This window comes from Meriones unguiculatus, chromosome 2 (genome assembly GCF_030254825.1).
Source record: "Meriones unguiculatus strain TT.TT164.6M chromosome 2, Bangor_MerUng_6.1, whole genome shotgun sequence".
In the NCBI taxonomy this organism is placed as follows: domain Eukaryota; kingdom Metazoa; phylum Chordata; class Mammalia; order Rodentia; family Muridae; genus Meriones; species Meriones unguiculatus.
Genome location: NC_083350.1, coordinates 30,362,632 through 30,376,651, shown reverse-complemented (window position 1 = coordinate 30,376,651; position 14,020 = coordinate 30,362,632). Strand labels below are relative to the sequence as shown.

The window sequence follows — 14,020 nt, the reverse complement described above, 5'->3', positions numbered from 1 at the left end:
TTCTGTTTTTTGTCTGTACTATGTGCCTTGGTTTCTCTTTTTTATAATCAATTGTAATCATTTCCCCTGAAGTTTAACTAAACATTAGAGGTTGTATCTGTGTTTATACAAAAGAAGGCTATCTTGGCAATTCTTTGCAATGTCTGTAACTGAAGGCTCTCAAAGGGAAGGAAAAAGTGCCTGAGACGTAAAAATTTTGGAGGAACTTACTTACGAGATGGTAAATAAAAGAACCCATGTTGGGTGTCTTCCCACTTTTCCTTCCCCCTTTAAAGTAACTTCCTCATTAATTCAGCTTCTATCATCAAAATTCACTTTGGGAGACATAAAAGACTGATTGAATGGGGAGAAAGGGAAGGCAGCCACAGACGTAAAGAGCCATGGGACATGACATATACCCCTCAAGAGCGGCAGCAGGATGTATTCCTCTCTTCATGTTTAACACCAGCCCAGTGTGCCTTTGACAGCAGCAGCATGTGCAGATCCTATGTGAAGGTCAGTGAAAAGACGCGTATTATCATGAGTGCCAGCAGAATGAAGAATGCAATCAGGTTTAATTCTTTCTAATCCGCGGATGTGTGTACAATAGTAATTCTCCAGGTTAGCCGACGCAGAGGGTGCCATTGTTCTTCCATGATTTCTGACGAATAGGAAAGGGACAAGGAGAATTTCAACCCAAAAGATGCAGATCTGAGTTGCTTGTTGCTTTTGTCTTTGGGACTTTTTTTTGCTTTTACATTTCAAGCGTCAGCACTGCGTGGGACACTTCAGACCAAAGGTAATTCAGTGCAGGCGTATTAAAAACTAGCTGTCACCCAGAATATCACCAGCTTACCAGATCTGCACCGAATTAGCACACATGTGCAAATGTCGTGACTTCCCCTGCATAACAGGAAGCCAAGTGAGGACAAACGTCTCCAGCAGAAAAGCGCTTGTGAAACATCTGATGAAATAAACATGAAGCACAATTAAATAAAAAAAAAAAAAAAAAAAAAAAAAAAAAAAAAAAAAAAAAAAACTCAGGCAAGGAAGATGATTTGGTGGTTGACACTGTGTCTTATACAACTGTGAGGACCTCCGTTTGAACGCCAGGAGTCACATAAAAAGCCGGTTACATACACCAGTAAGTAACTTCAGCACTGTGGGCTTTCAAGCAGATTCCTGGGGCTTAGTGCCTGCCAACCTGGCCTCAGGTTCATTTCAGGAACCCTTTCTCAAGAGAGTAAGTATGAGCTCCCAATACTCTTCTTTAGCTTCTATGCATATGCTACATAGGCACAGACATGCACACACACACACACAATTAAATTGAAAACATTAAAAACAAATTTAGAAATGTGTGTGTGTGTGTGTGTGTGTGTGTTATCATGGATATCCGAGTCAGCGGAAAGCTTGTAGGGGTCCATTGTCTCCCTAGACCATGTGCATGCTGGGAATTTAGCCCAGGTTATTTCGCTGTAGTCAAATGTGTAACTTTTATCTTTGTCCAGAGGCGGGCACACTGCTTGCCAGCCCTGAGAAACTTCTGTAAGAAACGTATCTTTTCTTCAGCCTCATTATGATCACAAAAAAACAGTATGGATCAGAATATTGCTCTTGTGGCTCTTCTGTAGTGGGGATTTGCATAATGTCAGTTAGGAATTGCTAGACCTTGCCTGCAGTTTCATACTTGAGTGTGGTTAGGATCAATGCCTTAGTGTGTCTATTGCTTTGATAAGACACCAACTCGGGGAGTAAGGGTTTATTTCATGTTACAGCTTGTACTCCATCAACCACGGAAGTCAGGGCAGGAGCTGACACAGAGGCCATGGAGAAGTGCTGCTTACTGGCTTACTCCCCATGGCATGTTCAGCCTGCTTCCTTACAGCACCCAGGATCACCAGCCCAGAGGTGACACAGCCCACAGTGAGCTAGACAGCCCACAGCGATCATCAACTAAGAAAATGTGAGAAAGGCTGCCTTCAGGGTAGGCTGATTGGGGCCTTTTCTCAATTGAGTTTTTCTGTTCCAAAATGACTCTAGCTTGTATCAGGTTGATGTAAGTCTATCATGTACAGCCAGCACAACTAAGCTCACTTTTGGACTATGAGAGGACAGTGTGAAGAAGCAGCATGGTTTACCAACTGCATTAGGGTTGAAGTCTTAGGTTTGGAAAGAGCAGTTCTTACTCACGAGTCAAGTTTTAAAGTTAGCACCTAGAAATTGAGAACCAGAAAAAAAAATAAAACATTTATTTTTCGGTTTAGAAGAGATCGTTTTAATCTTTGATCCAAGTAATGAGAAATATAATTGAAGTCATGCATGATAGCACATGCCTAGAATCCCAGAATTTGGGAGCCAGATGTGCGAGAGCAAGAGTTCCAGGCCAACCGTAACTACATAGTGACAATCTTTTCCCAAACAAGAATAACAACTTTGAAAGTTTAGCACACACAACATGAAGGTTTTAAAATCTTTCTTCTCTACTCAAAAATACCAAAGTGCTTCCACATTTAGAAATAGTAACCCCAGGAACTAAGCTTGTTTAGGGTTTTCTTTTAAAGACAGAAAATTGAAATTTGTTTCCAGAAAACTTGCAAAGAAACTTCATAAATTATTTCTTGTAATTACCTGTGTAACTGTGGCTTGCCAGCATCTCTGTATCTGCTTTTTTCTTGTTTTTGACTCCTGAGCCAAGCGGCACAGCCCTCATTTAGAGTTGGCCAGAACAAATTCTGGTAGAAAAGAAAGCCAGAATAGATAATTTGTATTAACAGCTTATGTGACTGAGGGCATTTTTCTTTACATGTGTGTTCCATTGTTCAATGACAACAACATTTACCTTAATGCTGCTAAGGTAAAGCTCAAATTCCAAGATGAGGTGATAGTTCAACGCTGTTCCTATATTGCTTCTACTCCTTGAAAATGAAATGGAAAACTCAAAGAAACTCATTTCAAGCACCATTTTCTCTCCTAAGTTTGCTGTTTCCTGTGCAACTTCCCAACATCTGTTTATGCTGCCTATTTATGTTCCATATCAACTTTACGTTGAATAATAGAGGTAAAATAGATGATATGGCATCAAGCTGATATTCTATTTATAAAAATAAAAAAGTAGACTTTTTTCTTTGAAAAGATATTCCAGGGAAGTAACAGAAAAAAAAATAGAATTTACGACATACATTAAGCAATTACATTGCCAAAAGAAGCAGAGCTAAGTGTGGGTAATTAGAAAACACTACTCATCTCTAGTAATATTTTCGCTGCCTCCTTCTTGTTGGATCCCTGCAAAGCAGAGTCCCTGATGATGGTGTCTCCTCTGTTCTGCGAGCAGAGCACACTGAATTTGGAATTCCCATATGGCACGGATGTTAGCCTCTTTACATCAAGGATTTATTCTCAACTCATGTTTTGTTTCCAGCCTCTGCTGGAGAGCATAAATGGACTTGCATTCTGAAAGCAGTATGTGTGGCTTTGAGCAGGAAGGGTAGGGCTGCATCTACCTCACAATCAGAAGGAAGCTGTCCAAGTGAAGCTGCTGCTCCCGCTTGAGATGGAATAAATGCATCAGATAAAACCTTGCATCTGGCACTCATTAAGAACTTCACGAATTAATGAAAACTGGTTTTCAAAATACTAAATCTCTAGCAATGAAGAAATCCAGCCCCTAAGGTATGGGAGGAGAAAGAAGTACCGAGGCTGCCTTCCTTTCCTTACAGAGTAGTTTTAGAGGGCAGTTCATGGAAAATGTAGATGTGTCTGGAAGCTTCTCTGAACTGAGAGATGGGTCTCAGAATCCAGGGAGACAGACATGGCTAGACACTGCCAGGCACAGTGTCAGTGAGGTGAGGTACCCAGAGAGGATACACTCTGCCCCATGCTGTTTAGAACGCAGCTGAGCTCAGATCAGTGTCCTCACCAGAGGGAATCTAGGGCTGACAACGGTCAACCCAGAGAATGTGAGGGAGCAACACACCATGGAATATTTCCTGTCCTAGCCTAGCATGCAGAGTGGAAACCCCACCACTCCCAGGATACTGTGTCCATGATCATGAGGTTTTGTCCAAGTACTACAGGACCACAGATTCCACAGCAAGCAGAATTTTCAGTTTTCTCACTGAAGCTTAAAAATTAGTCTCAAGAGCTCTGGAGAGATGGTTTGGTGATTACAAACAGGAATGTTCATAGCACCCACATCCAACAACTCACAACCGCCTGCAATTTCAGCTCTGATACCCTCTTTTATACTCCATGAACACCCGTATTCACATATGCGGAAGTGTGTGCACATGGGCATGGATGTGCACACGCACACACGCACACACACACACACACACACACACACACACACACACACACACAAAGGCACACACTTGAAATAAATAAATCTCTTTTTAAAGGTCTCAGATGGAAGAAAATACCCTTTATTTTTACCACAAACCAGAAAATAGATCAATATAAAAGAAAAGAAAATGTATTCACCACTAAGGACAGTATGGTTGGATTATTTTGAGATGAAATTAGTCAACTGAGATCATCACAGACAATATCCATGAGGGCACTAACTCTAGCAAAGCCATAAAGAGAATTGTGTTCCCTGTGTTCAAGAAGTGAAGGGCATAGTGAGTATAAGTAAAAAAACGGGCACGTAAATATTATTTACTCTCTCTGTTACTATCAGAAAAGGTAGTAGACGTAATACAAAATAATATGAAGGCCATTTAATAATGGTAAGGGTATCAATTCATCAAGAGGATATTAACAGATGTTAGCACTTAGGAACCCCAAGTTTTAAAATACACAAAGCAAAAAAGTAACAAAATAATAAACAGAGATGTACATCTGTAGCTGAAGATTTCAACAACCCTCCCTCAATAAAATGTATAGAATATAGCATATTATATAATCTTTTGTAGGACAGTCTGAAATGCTACATGAGGCTTTAATGACACTGTCAGGCTTACTGACCTAATGGAGATTTCTGCAACTGCCCACCCACCCATAGAAGACCTACTATGTTCAAATGCCCTTGGAACATCTGTGGAGCATAGTTTCAGTCACAAAATGAGTCTTGGTAACTTTTAAGTGACTCCAGTTATCAAATGTGAGTATTTTTAACACAGTGAAATTAAATTAGATATTAATAATTAAATGATAACATGGAAAATCTGTGCATTTGTAGGCATTAGCAACAGCTTTATACATAAACCAGGGCCCAAAGATGCAATCGGCAGGAGACTTTACAATATTTGGAATTATAATAAGTGTCGAAACACACAAAATAGAACTATAGCACTTTCAAAGCAGAAAGTCAAGCAGCTGGATTTCTTCTTCAAAGGAAAGCCATGAATAAAAGGACATATTAGATCCAATCAGGGCTCACTGTTGTGGGCTCGTAGTCTCATTAATAATGGAATTAAAAAACAGACTTGGAAGGTATCTTGAAGACAATTTTATCACAGTTGTCAAGGCCTTAGGTGTCTCTCTGTATGTATGTTGATTAAAATAAAAATTACCCCTCCCTTTCTCCAGGATACCGTCTCACTTTACAGCATAGGCTGGCCTTGGACTTACTACCTAGGATGGCCTCAAACTCATGACCCCCTTGCCTTAGCTTTTAGAGGGTTAGGATTCCTGGGGTTCACTCCTACACCCAGAAAGCTCTTTATTTTTATCTCAGTTGTTATCAAGCATGAATTTTCTACAAAATCTTCCATAGTCTAAATCTTCATGGAAGTCGAACAGTTTGTGAGAATACGTAATGATATCATCCAGGATTGTTAAAATGAGAAGCCAATGAAGCAAGAAGGATACATGGCTATAAAGTACCAACCTCAGCTTGATGTTTTAAAGAAAAACGAAACCAGAGCAATGAAACTTGAAGAAGTAATTTGCATTTTCACATTATCAAGTAATTCAGAAGTGCTAAGGAGGTCTCTCTGGATTGCCTCAATTCCTCTATCTTCCTCCATAAAGAGTTTTAATAAGGTGAGGTGTCAGTCTCCACACCCTTCCAACTCCACATCAGAAAAATAAGTAGATCAAGAGCTATTTCGAAGTTTGCTTTGCTTCAGGCTCCTCTACTCTCTGCCCACCCTTGCTGCTCTCCCAGCTTCACCTTCTGTTATCAAGCTGATAGTTAAACTTGGAGTTTACAGAACTTTGTTATTTTGGTTGCTAGGCTTCTTCCCTACTTCAATCAAGATTTGCCACTTCTGTGGGTGCTTAACATGGCTGTGCCCCTGTCAACCAGTAAACATTCACTCGGATTCCATGCATTCAAGGCTCCTTCTGTACTCCACAGCTGGCCATTGTTGCCATGTGAGACCAGGGTTATTATGTCACAAATTCTGGACCACTTCTCTGAGTGCTGAGGCTCAGGGGTAAAAGGGTGAAATGAGACAGGGTTTTATGGGACAGTAACAGGAAAGAACAATAAAGCTAAGCCCTGGGAGAAGTATAAAGACATCACAGGATGATGTTTTCCTGGTGAAATTAGCTCGGATCCTGAGTTAATACTCAGGAAAACTTTTTAACATTTAGTACAAGTTCCAAACAGAATGATTATTGAAGGATAAGAGCTAGCTATAGCTCATTTATGTCCAGGATCCTTAACATGAATGGACATGAAAGCTGTGTGATTATCAGCCAGAGTTTATAGCTCTCGTGTAACTTCTCTCTCAGATGTTATGCAGCCCCTCTAAATCCTGGCTGCAACCTGCTGCAGGAAGAGTCAGCTGATAGAAAAAACTTGTTAATTTGATGCCTGGTGAAATTTTATCTCAAAGAAGCTTGCGACACATTAAATGACAGAGCACCAGAGGTATTCCACAGTTTGCAGTGATCTGTGCATGCGCTGTTAGCCAGGACATGAATACTATATAATACTATGAATTCACTTGAAGTTAAAAAATCAAATTCAAAACCCATGTGTGTCATCCCTTCACAGTGCTAAATTTCCTGCATGTATTTATATACCAAGTTAGAAAGACAAATTTAAAACAAAAGCTAAACCAAACAAGCAAATCTTCCAGAGATGAGAGATATTACTTGAAAAGAGTATTCCTTGAGCTTTTGGGTCTTATGGCATGTGACCTTAGAAGCCAGACAAGAAGTGCAACACAGAACTGAAATTATCCATAGCAGACTTTGATTGAGCCACCTTGCCCATTCTGAGTGTGAATGTGGACAGGTAGGGCCACTGAGACTAAGCGTTTGGTAGTCAGGAACAAACACACAAAACTCTTGTCTGTCCCATCCAAATAAACAATGACTCTCTAATTCCTGTGAGCATCACAGGTGACCATGAAGCTCTGATTCTGTATGCTTGACGGTAGTGTCTCATGCCAGGCAGAGGTATAGAGCAAACACAATTATCTGTGGCAAGATGACACTGAGTTAATTAACATTCCCTCCGGAGGCTTTTTAAAAAATGGCTCGAGTTTCTTGAATACCTTCTGCACCTAACCTGGACCTGATACCAATCTTGCCTATGCTGCTCTCTGTCCCAAATAAGTCCCCCAAGCTAAGTTCTCCAAGTCCTCTAAGGCTGTACCTGCTGAACCCTGTGAGCTTTGTACGCTCCAGAGCTCTCCCGCAAGAGGACCACAGCATCTGGTTTTGACTCCATTTCCTAGAGACCGGAAGCTGTGAAGGGACAGCAAGCCGGCCTTTTTCTCTGAGATTTTAAATATCTTTTGTTGGTGCAAGAATGAGATGCCAGATTTGCAGTTCTGTTCATAGTGTTGCTACGATGAAAAAAAGTTTATAGCAAGCCTTTTGGGAGACAATGGAGTTCAGATGCTAAATCTGGAAACCAACAGGTTGCCCTGGTGTTGAGAATCAGATATCTGTTGTCATAACTCTAGATTTTAATTTGGTGTTACACAACACAGCTCATGTGCATTGCTGATTTACTGAGCCAAACTTTCTACGTGCCTCCTGTAGTAGATCAGGAAACACACTTATAATAGTTCAAAGAACAATAGCTTTTTGAAGTGTGTGGCCTAGATTTTTAGGCCACGTTGCTTCCTTATCTCTCATCACTAGAAGATTTGCTTGTTTAGTTTAGCTTTTGTTTTAGATTTGTCTTTCTAATTTGGTATATAAATACATGCAGGAAATTAAGCACAGGGAAAGGATAAAACATGTGGGTTTTGAATTATGTAATTTCATGTCAGCTAACATTTTTATTCTATAGTAGAAAGCACTTTAACAGTGTTGTTAGAACAGAACCAACCCCTCTGTATATGTGTGTGGATATATAATATATATTATAATGCACATATAAAAAATGTCTAAAATTAACTTGACTAGACATACACCTGGGATGGATTTGGGTTCAGGCCACTGCAATCAAGACAATATTGTAGAAAAGTGACTCACATGATTTTTTTGTGGTTTCCAATTAAATACCAAGTGTTTAATTTCACTATATTGTTGACTACTATGTAAAATCATTTTAGAGGAAAACAAATATTCCTTAATTAAAAATAACTTATTGCTTACAAATGCTTAAGTTTTGTTGGTGGATGTCTTACTTCAGGGTTAACATTGCTGGTCATGACGGCTGTGGTAAATAAAGGCAGAGGTAGTTTCATTAATTGTTTAGAGTGAGGCCGCAACAAAGTTTGCAGCATCCATTAACTTCTCTTTTCATGGAAAACTGTGCTGTTGCACACAAGCTTTCGACATTTCCATCACTACAGAAGCTTAAAAATAGACTCAATCCCCTTTGACTCGGATGCTTCAGTAACTAAATGAGGCTCTTGTCATTTCAGCAACGTCTACAACATCTCTGCTGGGGAAAGAATTAATAAAAACAATGTGTGTGTGTGTGTGTGTGTGTGTGTTCACAAGAAGCAACTCTCCAGCCACAACAAGTTTTTACTATCAGTTATTGCTTCACATTCCCCCACTAATTCCAGTTTTCCTGTCATCGGACCACAAGCAGGATAACTTCTTGAAATGCTTTATGTGGGCTTTTTTTTAAATCTTGCAGATCTTTTGCTTATATATTATGATTTTCAATTTTGTGGTCTATGGGATTTCTATGTGTGCCTGTGTATGTGTCTCTGCATGTGTATATGCTCCTTGCATTTTTCTCTTTGGCTATTTGTTCTGTTTATTTTGTCCTATTCTGCTTTTTTATTTTATTTTATTTTTTAGATGACTGTTTGTTTTCTACTGAGGGAGAGCAAGAAGGGGCATTGATTTAGTTGGATGGGTAGGTAGAGAGGATCAGGGAGGGATTAGGGGAGTGAAAAGCATACCCAGAATACATTGTATGAAAAAAAATCTATTTTCAAATTTTTAAAAAAGGAAAATAACCTACTTTTTCTTTAGCGCTTAAGAAAATGTATTTTTAAAAACTGTAATTATTGAGTTAAGATATTATTTATTGATTCATAATAAATTGCTCCTAAACTTAGTAGCATACAAAAAAGTAGATGAAACAAATTAAGCATAATATCAGTCATTCATAGGCCACTATTTTATTAGTTCTACCATTATGTACATTTAAAATTTTTGAAGTAATAGAAACCTAAAATGTTTACATTAAAACCAAAACACATTACCTGGCATGACATTTCTGATCTATTCCTCTTTTTCTGATGCTCATGAGGATGAGAACTGAAGCCTGAATTTGTGAATGGGAAGTAGCACAAGGTGAAGTTGGCAAAAGAAAACCAGCCATGGAGTACCTAATTATCTACAGAGAAGTCATCATTAAGTAATCAGAAAAGTTAAAAAGAAACTTCAGAGCTATGGATTTGCAGAGCAGATTAAGATAGAATGTCCACATTAGAGTTTAGATTCTTCCGTACATTAGAAACTAAATCATAGCATTTATGAGATATTTAAAACAAGAACCCAGGGGCAATGCCCTGCAACATTTAGAGCATTGCTAATGCTTTGTAGAAGTTGCCAGGCGGGCTCTTTGATTTACCTCAGCAATGACCAAATGGCCTACATAGGTGGCTTACAAACTAGAAATGAAGCTTCTGTGAATTCTTCATCAGTAGTCAAGCTTTACATTAAAATCTTTTTCAGAAAATCAGTTTCACCAATAGTGAGGAAGGGGAGATTTTTCATAACTAGCAGTATCTGAATCTAAGAAAGGCCACAAGTAAAATATATACGTGCGAAGAATCTTGTTCAGACATTGACTCACATAAATTTCTAGTTACAATTTCAATTAGTGATAAAATGATACTTGAGTGTTTAATTTGTTTGGGAGTGGATTTCAGACTACTTTTAATGGGATGGTTTAGTTGGTCCTATAAAACTTTTTTATATTTGAAGATGTGTTTGAGGTGTCTATGACCTGTAGCAATAATAGTAGCCCCCAACTCCAGAGCACTCTTTGTCTCTAATGTTTGTTTCATGAGACCTTGTGGGAGAAAATATTCTAGGCAATAATTACTCATTAATTCAAATAAACATCGAATTACAGGAAAAGTAAACTTTCCACCAAAACCCAACTGGTTATCACATTCTAAAGGCAGTCACTAAAAGGCTTCTGCTCCTGAGTTGAATTATAAAGTGGATGAGTTCTCCAGTCAGTATTTTCAGCTCCATCCTTCTCCCCTTTGAAATGCAACCATTAAGGAAGATAGTACCCATGCCTCCTTGCTTCTGTGGAAGGGGAGGAGCCAATTGTGAAGATGGGGAGACATATTACTTGTTACATGTAACATGCTTTGGGTGAGACCAATTAGCCAAAACAAATAGCCTTTCCCTCTGCCTTTGTCAGTAATGGGCCTACCATCGTACTGTTATCTTACTCAATCATAGGAGGCCTCCAGGAAATAAGACCATAGCCGAAACCTAGCTATGAAAATTGGTCAGTTAGCAATCAAGAGAGATGAGAAATCAGGTGAGCTGAGCAGGGGATTGTCATCTCTCCATTGTCATGGCCATAAAGTTTCCTTCTCCCTGCATGATCAACAGAGATCAATGTCTTCTACCAGACTGCTTTCTGGAGGGGAAACTAAAAAGGCACCTCCCTTCATTTTTAGAGGCATTTTTGGTCTATATGGTGGCATCTCTCTCCTGTTTTCTCAAAGCCCTAGTAGTATTAAGTAGCCAGCCTCTTGATTCACTGAGACCATCCACAGCGATGCTTTTCATCAAGCTTGCATACCATGAAATCATTCTCAGCATCTTGGGTTTCATCCCAAACTCCTGTAATCCTGTGCTGATTGCTGAAGAACTGCACTAGAAAGCTCAGGGGGGGAAGTGGAGGTTGTAGTGGCAATGTCCTGAGGAAGTGCATTATCATTCATCCTGTAATGCTATTTGTTCAGGATGGTGTTGGTCTCTTGCTACGTTCATCCCTACCAACACTGAGAGTGCAGAAGGGTCTGAAAGAAGGTTAGAGAGGAATATCAAATCAGAAGTGAGAAGACCTTCTCTTCCTGCACTGACTCATATTTAATCACACTGTTTGTTAACTGTTTTTATGCTTAGAGAAAGCATAATATTGATGTATGTCCCAACGGGAACCTGAGCAGTATTGCACTGTCCCTGGTCAAAAGCAGTCTCAGGACAGGTGTCTAGATGATTTCCGTGCTCTTGTTTCTCTTTCTTTTACTTAAATCGTAGATCTGTTCGCTTGCAGCTATCGCTGTTTGCCAGCCATTGTCTAATAACTTGGTATTGTGGCTCAAGTTACATTCCTCTTTGATAGCCGTCTTTGGCAATATTGAAAGTGGCTACAAATCTTAGGGATGAACTAAGCTGTTCACGTGTTTATGCAAGAATGCACAAAACCCTTAAATGCTTCAAGATGTTCACAAAGTCCATCCTTCATGGGGAGAAATCTCCTAAGAAATAAGCCTTTATACACTTTAATAACATGAGCTTAAAGATCTTAATATATTTGAGACTAACAGGCTCTTTCACACTGACAACCCTGAACATTCTCCATTCTTATTTACATTGGCAATTGCTAAAATTTAAATTTTGTCTATTGAAATGGTGTTAGACACTAATTAAAAAAAAGAAGATATTTGTCTGTGGGAGGAGAGCAGATTTACTCATATCAGTAAGCCGACCACAGGAGACTAACTGCTGTCTATTAATTTTGTAAGTGAATCAGCAAGGCAGGAGGGCAGATAGTGCCATTTCAGACACTCTCCTCAGGTCAAAAATGCTTGCTGTGACAGCCCTTCCTTCTTACCTGAAAAAATAGTTGTGAATTGAAAAGACAAGGGCTTATACATCAACTTAGAAAACAGTCTCTTCATTTACATGGGAGCATCTAAGAATCTGTGACTTCAGCAACCTTGTGATTTCATACTAACCAGGGCAACTGCAATCTTGCATTTGCTTTTATCAAGGTTTTTGTCGTCATTTTGTTTTTCCTTTTCTTTTTTCTTTCTCTTAAAGAATCGGAAGTTAGCTAGAAGCCAACTGATGGATGGAAGACGAGCCAAACATAATGAGGCACTGATAATTATTTTAAACATACAATTTGCATTGCATATATATTTAAAAGCAAAGAGCTTGGTTGATGGTGTCTGCTAGCAAAGAATTTGTGAGTACAAGCTAGGGAGATGTCCAACCAGCATGAGGAGCAGAACTTGGATCCCCAGCAATCATGTAGAATGTCAGGCCAACCAAGTAGCATGAACTCGCAGTCCTACTATCAGAGAACCCAAGGACACCCTCTCTCTTGCCCAGGTTTATTGGCCAGCCAATCTTGCTTGTCCCACTAGGCTCCTGATAGAGACCCTCTATCAGGAAAGGAAGAAGGAGGAGGAGGAGGGAGGTGGGGGAGAAAAGGAGGGGAAGGAGGAGGAGGAAAAGGAGAAGGAGGAGGAGGAGGGGGAAGGAGGAGGAGGAGAAGGAGGAGGAGGAGGGGGAAGGAGGAGAAGGAGAAGGAGGAGGAGGAGGAGGAGGAGAAGAAGAAGAAGAAGAAGAAGAAGGAGAAGGAGAAGGAGAAGGAGAAGGAGGAGAAGGAGAAGGAGGAGAAGGAGAAGAAGGAGAAGAAGGAGAAGAAGGAGAAGAAGGAGAAGAAGGAGAAGAAGGAGAAGAAGGAGAAGAATTAGCAATAATATGGAGAGTGATAGATGAAGACCCCTGACATCAACCTCTGGCCTCCATACCAAGTGTGCACATCGACTTGCAAGTGTGTACATGGACACACATACATACTTACATATAAAGAAATGTTATGTATGTAAATACACAAAAATCATTTAAATGTACAATTAAATGCTCCTCTGTGTTTTATTTTTTAGTAAAATGCTCTCTTTGCATAAAAACCTGTATTCTTTCAATATAGCGGCTTCCTTCCCACTCTAAGAATTGCTGTGAAATTCGTTGAACTTTGACGATTCTTTAAACGGCGGAACTGGAAAACAAAAGCAAAAACAAAAACCTAATTTTTATGGATTTTTTTTCTTTGGCAATTTCATTTGTGCATTTAGTGCCTTCTGACGACTGCAGCTCCGGCCTTCTCTCATGTCTCTACCATCCCTGTTACCCCCTTTGTCCTACAACTTCCTTTTCCAAATACACAGGATAGGCAGCATTTTATACATTAAAAAACAAACAAACACGGACATGGCTTAAGATAGTAAATCAATATTTTTAGAAATTAACACTCTAAGGATAATGTTACAATGAGCAGGCCAACACTAACCTAACCACACACTTTAAAAATTGCCTTTGTAAAAGAAGAAAATGTGAACTTTTTTTATGAATGAATTCAAACATCACTAATTCATAAATGTACATTCTCCTCCCTTTCTCTCTTAGCAGATTTTGCTTTTGTTGTTGTTGTTGTTGTTGTAGTTGTTTTCTTTGAGCTCCTACCTTTAATCCCAGCCAATAGTTTGCTAAATCTGCTAAGGACCCCCTGGGGCAGCATTCTTCCACCTCACCGGCCTCTCCAGAGTCCTACCCCACCTCCCATCACCACTGACCCAATGCCAGTGGTATTCTCCTCAGAAACCCCACACCAAGCTTCCCAGTCTCCATCTCACGCTACATGGGACTGTGGGGTGTCCAGCCTGAGGCCGGGCTTGAGGTG

The 14,020-nt window shown here is 39.7% G+C and overlaps 1 protein-coding gene across 2 annotated transcripts in view; it reads left to right on the top strand.

Annotated features, from left to right (window-relative positions):
* Window positions 1-333: 333 nt before the first annotated feature.
* Slc27a6 (solute carrier family 27 member 6) overlaps window positions 334-14,020 on the top strand; it is a 64,148-nt gene continuing 50,461 nt past the window's right edge. For both annotated transcript variants that reach the window (XM_060377236.1, XM_060377235.1), the window contains exon 1: window positions 334-1,123. The gene's annotated coding sequence lies outside the window, so the exon portion shown is untranslated. The remainder of the gene's footprint in view (window positions 1,124-14,020) is intronic.